This window comes from Gossypium arboreum, chromosome 13 (assembly GCF_025698485.1).
Source record: "Gossypium arboreum isolate Shixiya-1 chromosome 13, ASM2569848v2, whole genome shotgun sequence".
Lineage (NCBI taxonomy): Eukaryota > Viridiplantae > Streptophyta > Magnoliopsida > Malvales > Malvaceae > Gossypium > Gossypium arboreum.
Genome location: NC_069082.1, coordinates 40,567,231 through 40,585,917, shown reverse-complemented (window position 1 = coordinate 40,585,917; position 18,687 = coordinate 40,567,231). Strand labels below are relative to the sequence as shown.

The window sequence follows — 18,687 nt, the reverse complement described above, 5'->3', positions numbered from 1 at the left end:
GCTCTAAACCTCAGACGACATCTATTGCCAGCATGCGTAGTGTTAGAAATGCTGGACCTGAATGTAAGCACTGCAATAAGCGACCTTATGGTGAATTAGATTAGTAAGCGGATCTTGTTTTAAATGTGGATCTCCTGATCATTATCTCCAAGACTGTCCAGAATAGTTTGTAGCTGAAAGAGATCAACTGGCGAAAGTAAGTAATATGGCTACTAGAGGGAGACGACCCCAAAACACTGGAAATACGAGTGGTAATAGAGGTGCTATGAAAGATTCTGTTGTGAGATTTTAGGCACAAGCACTTGCCTGAGCTTATGCTATCTGTAAACAGAAGGAGGCATCACCGCCAAACGTTATTACCGATACTTTTTCTCTTTTTGATACTGATATAATTGCTTTGATAGATCCTAGATCAACCCATTCATATATCTTTATGAATTTAGCATTTAAAAAGAGTTTACATGTCGAGTCTACAAAGTTTGTAATTAAAGTATCGAACCCCTTAGGCAAGTTTGTTTTAGTTGATAAAATTTGTAAGAATTATCCTTTGGTGACTCGGGGTTACTATTTTTGGGTTGATTTGATGCTTCTACCATTCGATAAGTTTGATGTGATTCTGGGTATGAACTAGCTGACTAAGCATGATGCCGTAGTGAATTGTATACAAAAGATCATTGAATTGAAATGTCAAACGGTAAAATTCTTCGGATTGAGCCTAATGATTCGAGTGAAATACCTACTGTAATATCGTCAATGTTAGCTCAGAAATGTATGAAAAGGGGCTATGATGCATATTTTACACATGTATTGGATACTAAGGTGTCTGAATCAAAGATTAAATCTGTATCTGTTGTTTGTAAGTTTTTGGATGTATTTCCAGAAGAATTAGCGGGTTTGCCACTGATCAGATAGGTTGAATTTGGTATTGAATTAGTACCAGGAACAACACCGATATCGATAGCTCCGTACAGAATGGCTCCAATAGAATTAAAAGAGTTGAAAGCTCTGTTGCAAGAATTGATAGACAGAGGTTTTGCACGATCGAGTTATTCTCCCTAGGTGCACCGGTATTGTTTGTAAAAAAGAAAGATGGCACGATAAGAATGTGTATTGACTACAAACAGTTGCATAAAGCGACTATAAAGAACAAATACCCTCTACTGTGAATTGACGATTTATTTGATCAATTGAAAGGGGCTACAGTATTTTTAAAGATTGATTTGAGATCAGGCTATTACCAATTACGAGTTAAAGAATCGGATGTACTAAAAACTGAGTTCAGAACGAGGTATGGACATTATGAATTCATGGTTATGCCTTTCGAATTAACTAATGCTCCTGTAGTTTTTATGGACTTACTGAATCGGATATTCAGACTGTATTTAGACAGATTTGTTGCTGTAATCATTGATGACATTCTGATCTATTCGTGAGATGAATCTGAACATACCGAGCACTTGAGAGTTGTGTTACAAACTCTACATGATAAGCAATTATTTGCAAAGTTCAACAAATGTGAGTTTTGGCTCCATGAGGTTGGATTTCTTGGGCATATTATTTCAGCTAACGGAATTAGAGTTGACCCGAGTAAGATTTCTGCTATTGTTGACTGGAAACCTCTGAGAAATATGTCTGAAGTCAGTAGTTTTCTGGGTTTAGCGGGCTATTATCAAAGACTTGTGAAAGGATTCTCGATGAGTGCGACAGCGATGACATGACTACTCCAAAAAGATGTGAAATTTGAATGGTCAGAAAAATGTCAGAAGAGTTTCGAATAGTTGAAAGTATTGTTAACTGAAGCACCAGTTTTGGATCAACCGGAATCGGGGAAATAATTTTTAATTTATAGCAACGCGTCATTAAATGGTCTAGGATGTGTTCTGATGCAAGAAGGAAAAGTTATAGCTTATGCTTCCCGACAATTCAAACTGCATGAAAAGAACTATCCGACGCATGACTTAGAGTAGGCTGCAATTGTGTTCGCATTGAAAACTTGGCGACATTATTTATACAGTGAGAAATGTCACATTTATACAGATCACAAAAGCTTAAAATATCTGATGTCACAAAAAGATTTGAATATGCGACAACTTGAATGGCTCAAGTTATTGAATGATTATGAATTTGTGATTGATTATCACCCGGGAAAAGCTAATGTTGTTGATGATGCCCTGAGCCAAAAATCTTTGTTTACATTACGAGCAATGAATACCTGGTTGATGGTTTGTGATGATGGGTCTATTTTAGCTTAATTAAAGGCTAAACCGGTATTTCTTCAACAAATCTGTGAAGCTCATAAAGTTGATTGTATATTGCAAGTTAAACGAATTCAATGTGAGAATATCCTTGATTCAGAGTTTCAGATTGGAATCGATGATTGTTTAAGGTTCCGAAATAGAATTTGCATATTGAGAAATTCAAAACTCATTCAGAAGATTTTGCACGAAACGCATAGTAGTTGCTTATCTGTTCATCTGGGGATTACTAAAATGTATAACGATTTGAAACAATTATACTGGTGGCAAGGCATGAAACGAGATATTTCAGAATTTGTTTCTAAATGTTTAATTTGTCAACAAGTCAAAGCTGAACATCAAGTACCATTGGGTTTACTGTAGCCTGTGATGATTCCTGAGTGGAAATGGGATAGAGTTACATTGGATTTTGAATCGGGATTGCCCCTAACTTCGAAAAAGAAAAAAGCTATCTGGGTTGTCATTGAGCGATTAACAAAGTCTACTCATTTCATACCGGTACGTACAGATTACTCACTTAACAGATTAGCTGAATTGTACATTTCTAAGATTGTTCGATTGCACAGGGTACCACTACCTATTATTTCTAATAAAGATTCGAGGTTTACATCGTGATTCTGGAAGAAATTCCAAGAAACTCTACGTACGAAATTAAATTTCAGCACTGCTTTTCATCCTCAAACTGACGGTCAAACCGAGAGAGTTATACAGATTCAAGAAGAAATGTCGAGATTGTATTCTAGAGTTTGAAAACAGTTGGGAAAAATACTTACCATTGATTGAATTCGCGTATAACAATAGTTTTCAAACGAGTATAAACATGGCATCGTACAAAGCTTTATATGGTTGCAAATGTCGAACTCTGCTATACTGGAGTAAACTAAGTGAGAAAAAGATTCACGGGGTTGAATTGATCAGAGAAACTGAAGAAAAAGTGAAAACGATTTGCAACAGTTTAAAAACAGCTTCAGATCGACAAAAATCATACACGGATTTAAAACATAGAGAAATTGAGTTTCAAGTCGGGGACCAAGTGTTTCTAAAGTATCACCATGCAAAAAAAGTTCGTTGATTCGGCCGTAAAAAGGAAGTTGAGTCCGCGTTTCATTGGGTCGTATGAGATTATTAAATGGATAGGGCCAGCGGCATATTGACTAGCTTTACTGTCAGAACTTGAAAAGATTCATAACGTCTTTCACATTTCTATGCTACGTCGATACAGATTCGATCCTTCATGTAATTTCTCCTGTAGATATTGAGATATAGGCTAATTTGACGTATAATGAAGAACCGATCAAAATTTTAGCTCGTGAAATCAAAGAATTGAGAAATAAACGCATAGCTCTGGTGAAGGTTCTTTGGCATAAACACGGGATTGAGGAAGCTATGTCAGAACCTGAGCAAGCTATGAGAAAACGGTACCCTAACCTATTCATTGGTAAGATTTTCGGGGACGAAAATCCCTAAGGAGAGAGACTTGTAGCAGCACGTTTTTTATTCAAATTAGAATAGTGGTTTCGGGACCACAAATTTAAGGTCAAAATATTTATTTTATTAATTTATTAAAGTTTACTTCATGATAGTATGTATGTGTGAAAGTTTCGTAAAGAAATTTTACTGTTTGAATGCTTAATTTGGTAAAAAAGACTAAATTGCGTAAAATGTAAAATGCATGTTCTATTAGCTAAAGGTATTAAATAGCTATAGAACCTAAAAGTTAAGGTCCTTATGTTGTAATTAAACCATTATGTTGGTGAGTGGACATTTATGGACATAAAACATGTGAATTTTAATGTTTTGAACCAAGGGTAATTTAGTAAATTATGAAATAAGTTATAATAAATAAAAACAAAATCATAAAACGTGTCCATCTTTCTTTCTTTCAACCGAAATTGGAGAAGAAGAAAGCCATTGCTAGGGCTTTGAATATTCGGTCACTTTGGAGCTTAATTGTAAGTTCATTTTAGCTCGATTTTTAATGGTTTTTACGTTTTTTAGATCATTGCTTCGTATTCTGGCTAGCCCGTACCTTAGATTTTGAAATTGTTAAAGATTTAACATGTTTCCATTGTTGAATGTTTGAGTAATTTGATGGTTGATGATAAATTTTTAATAATTGTTAATAGTTAAACTAGTTTTGTAAAGTGATTTTTGACAAAAATGTCAAAAAGGGATTAATTTGTGAAAATGTGAAATTATGTGGGTAAAAGCGTGTAAATAAAAGACATGGGATGCTAAGGACACTATTAAAATTTGGATAAGCTTGGTTTGTACTAAATTGCATGAATTTGCAATTTTATGTGATAAGGACTAAATTTTAAAAAGAGTGAAAGTTTAGGGGCAAATGTGTAAATTTTCCAAAATATGAATTATGGGATAAATTGAATAGATTGAATACTGAATGTACTGAATTTGATAATATATAGATCAATCGTGTAAGACCGTACCTGGGCTATCGGCATCGATGTGTGATCCCATTTAAGACCACATCTAGGACATGGCTTTCGCATCCTATTATGTGTATGATGATTCTGAGTATCCTTTAATATTCCAAGTGGTTCAAATGGTAATTCAAAAATTATGTCAAATTTGTGATAATCTATGATTAAGTTATGAAGTGGTACAGGTATGTGCGCAAAACTCATGAGAAATGATGTCGGTTTATGATGCACCTTTGGTAAGGATGCAAATAAGTAAGTCATGCCCATAAAAATGATTTTGTGATGACCTTGTGATTATGGGTTTATAATTATGATGTATAAATAGGTATTTTTACCATGATGGTTAAAATGATTTGTAAAGGTGTTATAAACTTAGTTATCATTATTTTACACTAAAATAGTTTTGGACAGCAGCAGTAGTCCGACTTTAAAAATCCGCCGAGAATTTTGGAAATTGAGCTAAAGGTTGAATAAAATATGAAATTAAATCTTATTGAGTCTAGTTTCACATAGAGTAAATGGTGTAAGCAAAATAATTTCATATTATGAGATATTTGAATTTTTGTGAGACAGGGTCAGAGTGATTTCGGGCTCCCCTATCTTAACTTTGGAAAATTATTAAAAATTGTATGAAAATAATTATCTGTTATAATTTATATGAATAAAATTCTTAATGAGTCTATTTTCAAGATAAATAGACAGGAATATCATCCAAATCCCATACTAAGAGATAATTAATTTTTAGTAAAGAAAAGTCGAAGCTACCAAACAGCAGAATAGGGGTAACTTTGAAGAATAAAATATACTTATTGGCCAATCCATAAATCCTGAAAATTTTATGGTAGAAAGATATATAATTCTAGTTTCAAATTATTTTAACAGATCTTAATTTAGAATTCTGTAGCTCAATATATTAATAATTTAGTTACTATGACGTGAGTAAACAGCTTGACATGAACATAAGTAAAAAGTGCAATTATGATTGTTTTACCTTGAGATCATGATGTGAGAATTGGTAGAAGTATGTTAATTGATAAACCATAATTTATACATATTTTTACCTCCTTCTTAGCATATTTTTGGATGAATTATCCTTAGATTTGGTGAATTAATGCTCCTAATCCTGTAATTTCATGTTTTATACTTAGGTGAGCATAGGAGAGTAAAAAGAGTGAGAAACGGGAAAAAAATGGAGAAAACGGGTCAATGTGGGAAATCAGTACGGCCTGCAGTTCTTTACACGGGTAGATGATACGCTCGTGCCTATTTAACAGCCTTGAGCACGATCTTGAAGAAATCGCACATGGGCGTGTCCCTGTAGAGCCCAAGTTTAATCCTATTCGGAAAAGGCTACTTTTGAGGGCTTTTAGGCATTCTAAAGCCTATTTAAACACCTGAGGAGGCAATTAGAAGGGACACACAGAGTAGGAGGTAAGGAATTACTCAAGGAAAGCCGATTGATCCATCTCAGAAGTCGGATTTATCGTCAAGACTGAAAATCTCCCTTCAATTTCCTTCAGGAGTTTTGGGTTTTCTTTATGTTTTGTTATCTTTATTCTTTTGAGATGTTTTCTTTCATAATTATGAACTAAACCCCCTAAATACCTAAGGGGAATGAAACCTAGGACGGATCTTATTATTATATCTGAATTGTATGATAAATATTTGACTTGTTCTTAATTATGTGTTCTTAATTCTTGTTTTAATATTCCAAGATATTGATTCAAGTTAATGAAGTTATTCAGAGGAGAAAAAGTCCCTGTCTAAGAGTAAATTTATCGTAATTAAGCAGAGTTGATTGCATGCCTAGAGATAGGGTGACAAGATTTTGCCGGATTAGGGTGAAACCTAATAAGGGAGTCCATAGATCGAGTTAATACAACACTAGGGTGTTAATTAGAAAGAGATTTCAATTAATCAACCTAGGGTTAGACGTTATTAGTCTCGAGAGAGATAATAATATAACTTAGGGATTTCTACAAATCAAGTCAAATGAATAAATCGTTTGATTCAGAGTCAAATAACAAGTGAAGTCTAGGTGGATTTTTCCTTGGGTATTGTCTTAATCAATCGAGTTTTCCTAAAAGCTTTTCCCCAATTTTCTCTCTGTGCACCCTTAGTTTAGTTAATTAGTTTAGATAAACAAATCCCTTAATTTTTAGGCTAGATAATAAAAATAAAGTAATTACTAGTACTCTTGGTTCCTTTGAGTTCGACAATCCGATCTTGCTAAAGCTATACTGCTGTTCGATAGGTACACTTGCCTTCATCGTGATAATAGTTAGTTTTAAGAATGATTAATTATAAATTTTTAAAACCTGTCGCGAATATCACGTATCAAGTTTTTGGCACCGTTGCCGGGGAACTAAGATATTAGGAACACTCAATTTTTATTACTTTAGCCATTTTACTTAATTTGCAATTTAAATTTTTATTTTCTTTTCTAATTTTCTCTTTTATTCGCTTCTGGCAGGTTTTTTTTTATAGTGTATGACTAGAAGAAACCTATCGGGACCATTACTTTTTGATAGTGAGATCGATCACACAGCTCGCAGAAACCGAAGAGAAATAAGGTGAAGCCTAAGATACACAGAGGAAGAGCAAGAGGACGACATTCAAATTACAACCGAGGAGATGGCTGAAAATCAAGAACATCCGCTACCTCCTGCGATTGCTGCTAATCCAGTAAATCAGAATAATGCTCCACGCATTATGTATGATTATGCTAAACCAAATTTAACAGGAACTGAGTCAAGTATAGTTAGGCCTACTATTGCTGCAAATAATTTTGAACTGAAACCTAACACGATTCAAATGATACAACAAATTGTTCAGTTTGATGGTTTGCAGGATGAGGATCCAAACACTCACTTGGTGAATTTTCTGGATCTCCGCGACACATTTAAAATCAATGGCGTCTCGGATGATGTCATTCGTCTTCGGTTATTTCCATTTTCATTAAGGAATAAGGCTAAACAGTGGTTAAACTCGTTACCACGAGGATCAATCACTACTTGAGAACAAATGACCAAAAATTTTTTACTAAAATATTTTTCGCCGGCTAAAATAGCTAAATTAAGGAATGATATCTCTTCTTTTGTGCAGATGGATCTAGAAACACTCTACTATGCATGGGAGAGATACAAGGATCTGTTGAGAAGGTGCCCTCACCATGGGCTACCACTTTAGCTACAGGTTCAAACTTTTCACAATGGCCTGAATTCTTCAACTAGACATGTAACACCCCGTACCCGAGACCGTTACCGGAGTCGGACACGAGGGGTTCACAGACTAAATTCACTTATTTTCACAGTCCATTTTAAAAATTTCTAGACAGTTGACTAACTGCATCACTGTCACCTTAAAAATCATATCTTGAGTTCCAAAACTCGAAAATCAGTTTCATAATTTTTTCCTGAAACTAGACTCATATATCCATCCACAAATATTTTTCTAGAATTTTTGGTTGAGCCAATTAGTACCGTTTATTAGTTAAAATCTCCCCTGTTACAGGGTTCGACTATTCTGACCTTCATGCATTATGACTTGGATATCTCCCTTTACAGGGCTTCAATACTGATTTCGTTTGTTTCTATAGAAACTAGACTCTAAAAGGAATCTATACATATATGGCATGACTTCTAATTATCTCTGGTTAATTTATAATGAATTTCCAAAGTCAGATCATGGGATCCAGAAATCGCTCTGGCCCTGTTCCACGAAAACTTAAATATCTCTTAAAATCTGACTCATATGACTTTTTTGTTTCTTCCATATGAAATTAGATTCATCAAGGTTCAATTACATAATTTATTCACTATTTAAATCCATTTCTACTATTTTTAGTGATTTTTCAATTCACACCACTGCTGCTGTCAGCATCTGCCCTTAGGGTAGACTTTACCTATTACACAGTTTCCATGATTCAACTAACCCTTTACAATATATAGCACAAAGTATGATCGTGATTAACCATTCCAATGGCCAATCATTGCCAAGCATATCCACACCTCTCAATAATCATATACATACAAAATGATTATAACATTATGCTCAAAAATATATATAAGCCATTTTCGCATGGCTATCCAAATTTATACAAAACCGAAGGGTACATGACCCACAACAAAAAGGGTAGTCCTATACATGCCATTTCAAAGTTCAACCAAAAGTGTACCAAAAGGGGGTTTGATAGTGTGGACGACTTCGACTTTGACAATCCCGAGTCCGATAGTGATTTAACCAAAATCTATAAAACAGAGATTCAAAGAACAGAGTAAGCATTTAATGCTTAGTAAGTTTGAGCCATAAAATTAGACACAACTAAAGTGTAGCATTCATATGGCTAAACAGATAATTTCATATGCACAAATTCTCAATATCATACTTACTTCACATTACCAACCCTTATATTCATACACAAAAGATCAACTTAGCCAAAGGTAGTAGCTCATTTATCGATCGAGCGAATACTATTTGTAAGGGATCAACTAATTCAAAGCATATACCGAAACATACCTCATCGCTGGGATTTTACGAGCGTATTAATTGAAACTATTACAGCAAGGTCGCTCATTCCCAAGCCAAGTACCTTCGGGATTGAACCGGATATAGCTACTCGCTCGAATACCTTCGGGACATAGCCCGGATATAGTAACTCGCACAAATGCCTTCGGGACTTAGCCCGGATATAGTATCTCTCACAAATGCCTTCGGGACTTAGCCCGGATATAGTAACTAGTACAAATGCCTTTGGGACTTAGCCCGGATATAGTAACTCGCACAAATGCCTTCGGGACTAAGCCCGGAACTAGTCACTAGCGCAAATGCCTTTGGGACTTAGCCCGGTTATCATCCAAATATTCATGCACATATCAATAAATCATGACACATCTATATTTCATTTTCATATTTAGAGTTCAAACACAAGTCACGTATTAAGCAATCCCATTTTCGACTCACTAGCCACATACAAACAGCATGGTTTAGTTTGCTTTATGACACGATCTCTATGCATATACGGCTACCCGTCATATGTATAGACTAATTAACTCAACATATAATTCAAGTAGAATCATCATATCACCGTATATTTGTTATGCTCATACATCATGACTTAATCAAATCATAAACTAAGTCTCATTGCTCGAAAACTTACCTCGGATGTTGTCGAATGATTTCGATGGCTATTCGACCACTTTTTCCTTCCCTTTATCGGATTTAGTTCCCCTTTGCTCTTGAGCTAATTCAAACAAATTTAACTTATTAAAGTCTCATTATGCTAGCTTATGGCCGAATATGACAAGGAGTTTAATAGGTCATATGGCCACCTTTAGCTCAAATACAAAATGGTCATACGCATTTTTAATCACATTGAGCAATTTAACACAATTAATCTAACATTTCCTCGTGTACACCTTTATGACCGGATACACATATCATTAACCTAATATCACTTAACTAAGCACTTTAACAAGTTTTCTTTAACTATACACACATTCGGCAATGACAAAGACAACTTAACAAACCTCAAATTCAACTTATAATAATATATACTCAATATTCAAAGCATTTAACATCACTTCATCATAATCTTACATCATGGCCGAATGCTCCTTTTAAACCATTTACCCTCACAAAGCATAAATTTCATCATCAAGCTTACAAGCTTATAATCCCATGAATTATAACCTTCTAATATTCATCCAACTCTCACTCATTAGCTTCTAACATAAATCTCAAAATCTATAGTTCTTTTTTTTCTACCCATGACCGAAATCTCCAACAACACCAAATGAAAATATACTTCATGGATCTAAGGTAGAACCAAGAAAGGAACTCATAAATATCAAGGTGTAAGCATCTACCATTGTTCATCTAGATTTAGCATGAAACATAACCATCACCCTTATTAATCTCCATAGCCGAAAACCTTACTCAATCCAAAATCAAAATTTCAACATGGGTTACCAAAAATAACTTGATAACTCACTCAATATCAACTAAAATTTCAAGAACTAGCATAAACTTTCTTACCTTAATATTCACCTATGATGGCCGTTTGCTTCATCCCCTTCTTCCTCTTTTTAATTCGGCCAAGAAGAACCAAAGAATGAACTCTTTTTTTTTTCTCCTCTTTCTCTAGTCACGGCAATGGAGGGGGGGCATGGATGAGCAACTTTGTTTTCATCACCCCACTCTTTTCATTATTTTATTACTAACCTCTTATTTTATTCTTTCTAACATAACACACTAACAAAACATGTTTACAACATGTTTCACCCCATAGCATGGCCGGCCACTATGCTTTAATTTTGGGAAATTTGACATGCAAACCCATCATTTTCACAACATGCATTAATAGGCCACTTTACATTTGCCTAGCACATTTCTAAATTTTCTCACATAAGTCCTATTTGATAAAATTCACTTACAATTAACAAAATTCAAACATGAAATTTTCACACATGCATATGTACATATAATGAGCATCAACTATGACGGCTAATTATTTTTATGACTCGGTTTAGTGGTCCCGAAACCACTTTCCGACTAGGGTCAATTTAGGGCTGTCACAAGACAAATGGTTGACGCAGCCGCTGGTGGCACTATCAATAATAAGACACCTGAGGATGCTTATGAATTTATCGAAAAGATGTCACTATCAGTGGCAAGTCATGAGGACAAAGCCAATGAAAGCATTCGGCGTTTTTAACGTTGATTCGGTCACCATGCTCTCTAATCAGGTAGAATTTTTGAATAAAAACTTGACAGTTTTCTTGGTTCTTCACAGGTTCACCCAGTAATGCAATGCAATGCGAGTGGAGGAGGGACGAGAAATTCAGAATACCCATCTTATGGCCACATCATGGAAAACGAGCAATTAAATTATATGGGTAATAATCCTCGACCTTAAAATAATCCTCATAGTAACACTTACAATGCAGGATGGAGGAACCACCCAAATTTCTCATAGGGAGACCAAGGGAATCAGAGACCACCACCACCTCCAGGCTTCCAACAACCACCTTACCAATAAGAGAAAAAGTCGAACCTTGAGGAGATGCTAACGAAGTTTATCTCAGTGTCAGAAACTCACTTTCAGAATACCGAAACAGCACTTAAGAATCAACAACCGTCGATCCAAGGGCTCGAAACTCAGATAGGCCAACTCACCAAATTGATTTCTAAATGACCACAAGGTAGCCTACCGAGTAACACAGAATCTAACCCAAGGGAACAACTCAATGCAATTACTATCCAAGACGAGGAAGGGTTAGTTGAACCTGAACCTGAACCAGAACCGAGGCAAGAAATTGTGGTAAGTAAAGGTATAGGCGAGGTAGACCATAGTGAGCAGAAATCGGTAAGTAAAGAGTACAAACCACGAGTGTCATACCCCAATGCGACAAGGAAAGACCGCACAGATGAACAATTTGGTAAATTCCTTAAACTATTAACGAAATTACACATTAACTTACCATTTATTGAAGCTCTTTCACAAATTCCAGATGCATTCAAATTCTTAAAGGAGCTTTTAGCAAATAAACGGAAGTTGGATGAAGCGTCACACGTAGAGTTAAATACAGTTTGTTCAGCCATTCTACAGAACAAGCTAGCCAACAAATTGAAAGATCCAAGGAGTTTTACGATTCCTTATTTAATTGGTAGCTTAAATGTTAAAATGCTTTGGCTGAGTTAGGGGCTAGTATTAATGCCATGCCCTACAAAATGTTTAAACAACTAGGTCTCGGGAAACCCAAACAAACTAGGATGAGTATTCAGTTAGCAGATAAAACTATCAGATTTCCTAGAGGTATCATTGAAGATGTACTTGTAAAAATTGATGAATTTATATTCTCAATCGACTTTGTTGTTCTAGACATAGAAGAGGGTAGTGACGCACCTCTAATTTTAGGAAGGCCCTGTTTAGCAACTGCTAGAACCGTTATTGATGCTGGTATAGGTGAACTCACACTTCGTGTGGGTGATGACTCAGTTACTCTTCAAGCTTGTAATCCTATTAATACTGACCATGTGGTGCAACCTTCTTTACAGGAAACACGTTCGAAGAGCACACATGAGCCTTATTCAAGTAACAACAAAGAACCCATCTATGAAGAACGAAGGCTACAAATCGAGGAACTAGATGAATTGCGAACACATAAACCAAGGACACACAATAAACAAAAACCACGCCATGACGAGCTCAATATTTCACCAAATCAACTTAAGGTTGGAGACAAAGTACTACTAGATACAGCAGACCCTCGTATTGCCACTTCTGAACCTAACGGAGCAACCCCGCTTATGATACTCAGCATTTTTCCATACGGTACAGTCGAGGTAATTCATCCCAAATTCGGCACTTTTAAGGTAAATAGTACTCGTTTAAAACCTTATTTTGATGAAATTGATAGCAGGGATGAGGAGTGTAAACTCCTCGCACCACCATGATCACGCAAAAGAGAGGTAAATCGAGCTTAGACTCTAAATAAGCGCTTCTCGGGAAGCAACCCGAGCACTAACAATATTGATTTCTTTAAAATTTTAGTTTTGAACATCTAATCACTAACTGAGTCCTTGAAACACAAGTTTTATAATCCACACGGGCGTGCCTTAGGCCATGCTCACACCACGGGTGAAGACACGGCCGTGTGATACGACCATGTGAAAATAGGGTAAATTTTTTTCCCAACATGAGATGCGATAAGTTGCCACGGCAGTGCAACGTGGCCGTAGGTGAGTCTGCTAAAACAACACAGGCATACGACACGCCCGTATCTAGAAACCGTGGTTGAAACTGAAAATTTAGCACGGGCGTGAGACACACCAGTGCCCACCACTCGTGCTTAAGACTGATAAAACAACAAGGGCATGCGCCTATACATACGGGCATGGGAGAAGCGAACGAAGTAGGAAACGGTCGTATGACACGACCATGTGCATCAACACGCCCAAAGGACACAGGCGTGGGAAGAATTTCAAGCATGCTAAAATTTGAAAATCATGATAAACATGGACTGAAATAAGGGCACACGGGCGTACCCCACGGCCGTGTACCCCCAAATCTATATAAACCCCTTACTATTCATCATTCCCTTCCCCAAAATCCCTAACCCTAGCTGCTGCAACTCCTTCACACACCCTTCCTGCCACGCCCGTGCGCCGACCACAACACCACCATCGACGACCCAAGCTCTTTCCTCTACCAAGCTCTTGCATTTGTTCATTCTTTTCTCTTCATTTCTTTTACTAATTTGATTTTGCTTGTTTTATTTTGATTGTTAATCTTCATAGTTCTAATAATAGCAATGCCTATACCCTTTGTTTCTTGCTAATCTAGTTGATGGATTATGGTTCATTCATTATTGTGTTACCATGGACTTCAATCTATTTCCCATATGCATCCATTCACTAGGCATTATTCACATATTCCTATTCGTAGTAATGACTTAAAATATCTAATTGGGTTATCTTTCAGCATAATTATTTTTAGTACATGACTCCTATAAAGTATCTCTATTTAGTTCTAACATGCATTGCATATTTTTCCATGCTATTGTTGAGGAGTAATTTTATTTTTATTTCGTCTTACCATGCAAATATCATGTCAAATCGTAGTAAGAAAACTGTCGCCCCCTCCTCGAAGAAGAGGAAAGGAGCAACATCATCCTCAGGTCCTACCGCTGAAATCAGGCACCCATTCCTCAAGTTCCCACTGAGACCACAGGAGAAACTTTTTCAAATACTATGGACCCGACCCCTAGATGTGGGCCACTGCATTGACTGGGCTGCACTTGAACAAATCCAACTACCTGACGCGGTCCGAGCCTTCCTGACGACTGACTTGTGGGGGCTATTCTTTTAGATCGTTGAGCCAACGTACCTTGAGCTCACACTCGAACTCTATTCGACCTTTCACCTCTAAGTAGTTATGACAGAGTTTGATGATCTCGAAACGGTCCAGTTTCGTCTCGGCGGTTTAGTCCTCCAGTTGAGCGTACCTGAGTTCGGCATCGCTTTGGGGCTCTATACGGAGGAGTTCATGGACGAAGATGATTTTGACACCCTCCATCGCCACATCCACTTGTCTCCCTCCAACTGCTAGAGAGCCCTCGTTCCTACTTCGGCCACCTATGACCCTAGCCACTCCAAGGCATCGGCCCTCGCCCCATCCCTGAGGTACTTACACGCCATCTTGGCCTACACTCTGACAGGGCAGCGGGAGAGCACCAGCATCGTCAACACTCACGACACCTACTTTTTATGGAGTATGGCAAATGAGCACATCTTCGACCTTGCCTATTTCATTACACTCGCCATTTGCCATCAAACGGAACGGCATAGGAGATGAGTCATTTCCATTGGCCTCTATGTGACTCGACTGGCACAGTATTTCGGTCTCCTTAACACAGCGACGCAAGCATCCTCCCTCACCCTCATTGGTCAAATGTCCCCACAGGGCATCTCGAGTATGCTACATATGAGGATGATCAAGCGAAGACGTAGAGTTGACCCTCCCCAGTACCGCCTAGTCCAATCCACCAAAAAGGAGGACCCAGAGGACATTATGATAATGTCCCTCCACAGTACGAGAACCCACCGTCTCAGCCACCACCCATCCATCGTCCAGTTCATACAGCGGCTTCATACTCTGACATCTCTGAGCGTCTTACTCGATTTGAGCAGTAGTGTTTTCAGTGCTTTGATCACATTGATGCTACCCTACATCATATTTGTCAGCACCTTCACATCTCATCACCACCACCACCTCGCGAACCATCCGACGATGACGATGTTTAAAAACTTTTTATTTATTATTTCTATTTTCACTTTTATCTTTATTTATCTTTATTTATCTTCTTAAAGTACTTTTTATTTTACTTTCTTTTAATACTATTTCATTTTTAGGTTTTATAATTTTTATTGAACAATTTATAGTTTCGGCTATTTCATTATGAGTAATTATGCTTTCTTATATTTCCTAAAAAGTTCTTGACTTTATCACCGTTATAAAGAGCTCCAAAGCTCATCATCACTTAGGAACTTGAAACTCCACTAGAAAATAATATTCTTTTGGTGTAGGACTTATGGACTAATGAACCTCTACCACCACCAGAGTATCCTCCTCCACTCTTATCATTGTCTTAGCCGATTATTCTCCATAACTCCAATTCAAGGAGTCCATTCATCATTCAGGAGGTTTCACTTTTCTCACTATCTTATGATTATATATCTATATTTTTCAATATATCTATCATTGTACATTGAGGACAATGTACATCTCAAGTGTGGGGGGGTCATTTATATCATTATCAGAAAATCCCTTAATTTTGTCTTGTTCTCAAATAATTTTTTCATATCATCATTAGAATGAATTTTGATTAATTTATGATTTTTATTAATATGTCTTGAATTAAAATATAGGCATTTATGCATTGTTTAAACCTTAAGGAATCAGAGAATCAAGCATGATAAGTTGATTTTTGAGAATTAAAAATTTTTTTGGTTGTTTCCCCAAGTTTAGGTATTATCTTGAGTTGAAGTTCACAGGTTTAAACATCAAAAAGCCATAATTTTTGTGAGATATTGAGCCTTTAGAGCATCTATTATTTCTTTCATGCTCACTTTTATTGTTGCTTTGAGTACGTGAATATTGATCTGTTATTCTAGAACTTGCTTGATTATACATGTCAAGACCACACCTTTGATTTGATATGTCAAGATGGTAAAAGCACTTAGGTTTAATCCACTCACTCCATAAAAGCCTACCTTCATAATTAACCCTTAGTGAACCCTTTGAGCCTAACAAGCCATTCATTGATTTACCCTCAATATTAACCCATAACCCATTATTGTTGAAATCCCCTAATTTGATCCTTATTTTTGTCGAGATTTGATTTGAATTAATTGCTTAACTATGTTTTATTTTTCGTTGTAAAAATTAGCAAAGTTCTATGTTATTTGACTTGTTCTTAAAAAAAAAGGCATTCATATTAGTAGTAATTCTTTGTTTTTGAGCTTAAGTTTTTAAATTCCTTATCCCATGAAGAAAAGCTCAATTCTAGGATTTTCTAATTAAAAATGTAATTTATCAAGTTGTAGTATTTTTCTAGTTAGGAAAATTTTCAATTTAATCTCAATTCTAACCTTTTCTTTCAGCTTGTAACCACACCCCCTAACCAAAGCCACGTTACAACCCTCTAAAGACCTTTTGATTGATGAATCATCTTAATATATAATGGTGGAGATTTGATTTTCACGCAAGCCTATGGTAATAACTTTTCATATTGACTGTTGAGTGCTAAATTTTCTTGTCCTTAAACACCTCGAGTGATTTGAGTGAATCTTTAGTGAAGAGGTTAAACTTTTTGATATTTTGAATCAAAGGTAATCACTTAGATGAGGGAAGACACCTATGTTTTCGTGATAAAATGCTCAACTTGGAATGTTTGAAACTTTGATGTTCTTCTAGTTGAATTCTCAATGTGTGATTACTTATGGTTTATTTTGAGAGACTATTGATAAGAATTATAAGCTGAGAAGAATTTATTTTGATTGTGAGTTGAGGATTTTGCTTGAGGATAAGTAAAATTTTTGGATGAATTATCATAATTTATACATATTTTTACCTCATGCTTAGCATATTTTTGGATGAATTATCCTTAGATTTGGTGAATTCGATGCTCCTAATCCTTTAATTTCATGTTTTATACTTAGGTGAGCATAGGAATGTAAAAAGAGCGAGAAACGGGCAAAAACGAAGAAAATAGGCCAAAAACGGAGAAAACAGACCAACGTAGGAAATCAGCATGGCCTAGAGTTCCTTACACGGGTAGACCACACGCCCGTGCCTATTTAATAGCCTTGAGCACTGTCTTGAAGAAATCGCACACGGGCGTGTCACACGGGCGTGTCACACGGGCGTGTCACACGGGCATGTCCCTATCGAGCCCAAGTTTAGTCCTATTCAGAAAAGGCTACTTTTGAGGGCTTTTAGGTATTCTAAAGCCTATTGAAACACCTGATGAGGCAATTAGAAGGGACACACAGAGTAGGAGGCAAGGAATTACTCAAGGAAAGCCGATTGATCCATCTCAGAAGCCGGATTCATCGTCAAGACTGAAAATCTTCCTTCAATTTCCTTCAATTTCCTTCAGGAGTTTTGGATTTTCTTTATGTTTTGTTATCTTTATTCTTTTCAAATGTTTTCTTTCATAATTATGAACTAAACCCCCTAAATACCTAAGGGGAGTGAAACCTAAGACGGATCTTGTTATTATTATCTGAATTGTATGATAAATATTTGACTTGTTCTTAATTATGTGTTCTTAATTATTATTTTAATATTCCAGGATATTGATTCAAGTTAATGCGCTTATTCAAATGAGCAAAAGTCCCTGTCTAAGAGTAAATTTATCGTAATTAAGCGGAGTTGATTGCACGCCTAGAGATAGGGTGACAAGATTTTGCCGAATTAGGGTGAAACCTAATAAGGGAGTCCATAGATCGAGTTAATGCAACACTAGGGTGTTAATTAGAAAGAGGTTTCAATTAATCAACCTAGGGTTAGACATTATTAGTCTCGAGAGAGATAATAATATAACTTAGGGATTTCTACAGATCAAGTCAAATGAATAAATCGTCTGATTCAGAGTCAAATAACAAGTGAAGTCTAGGTGGATTTTTCATTGGGTATTGTCTTAATCAATCGAGTTTTCCCAAAAGCTTTTTCCCAATTTTCTCTCTGTGCACCCTTAGTTTAGTTAATTAGTTTAGATAAACAAATCCCTTAATTTTTAGGCTAGATAATAAAAAGAAAGTAATTACTAGTACTCTTGGTTCCTTTGAGTTCGACAATCCAATCTTGCTAAAGCTATACTGCTGTTCGATAGGTACACTTGCCTTCATCGTGATAATAGTTAGTTTCAAGTACGATTAATTATAAATTTTTAAAACCTGTCACGAATATCACATATCATTAATAA

At 36.2% G+C, this 18,687-nt stretch overlaps 1 non-coding gene across 1 annotated transcript; it reads right to left on the bottom strand.

Annotated features, from left to right (window-relative positions):
• Positions 1-7,768: 7,768 nt before the first annotated feature.
• LOC128287551 (small nucleolar RNA R71) lies at positions 7,769-7,875 on the bottom strand. The gene has a single exon (XR_008278251.1). It is a non-coding gene; the product is annotated as a small nucleolar RNA R71 (small nucleolar RNA).
• Positions 7,876-18,687: the final 10,812 nt, after the last annotated feature.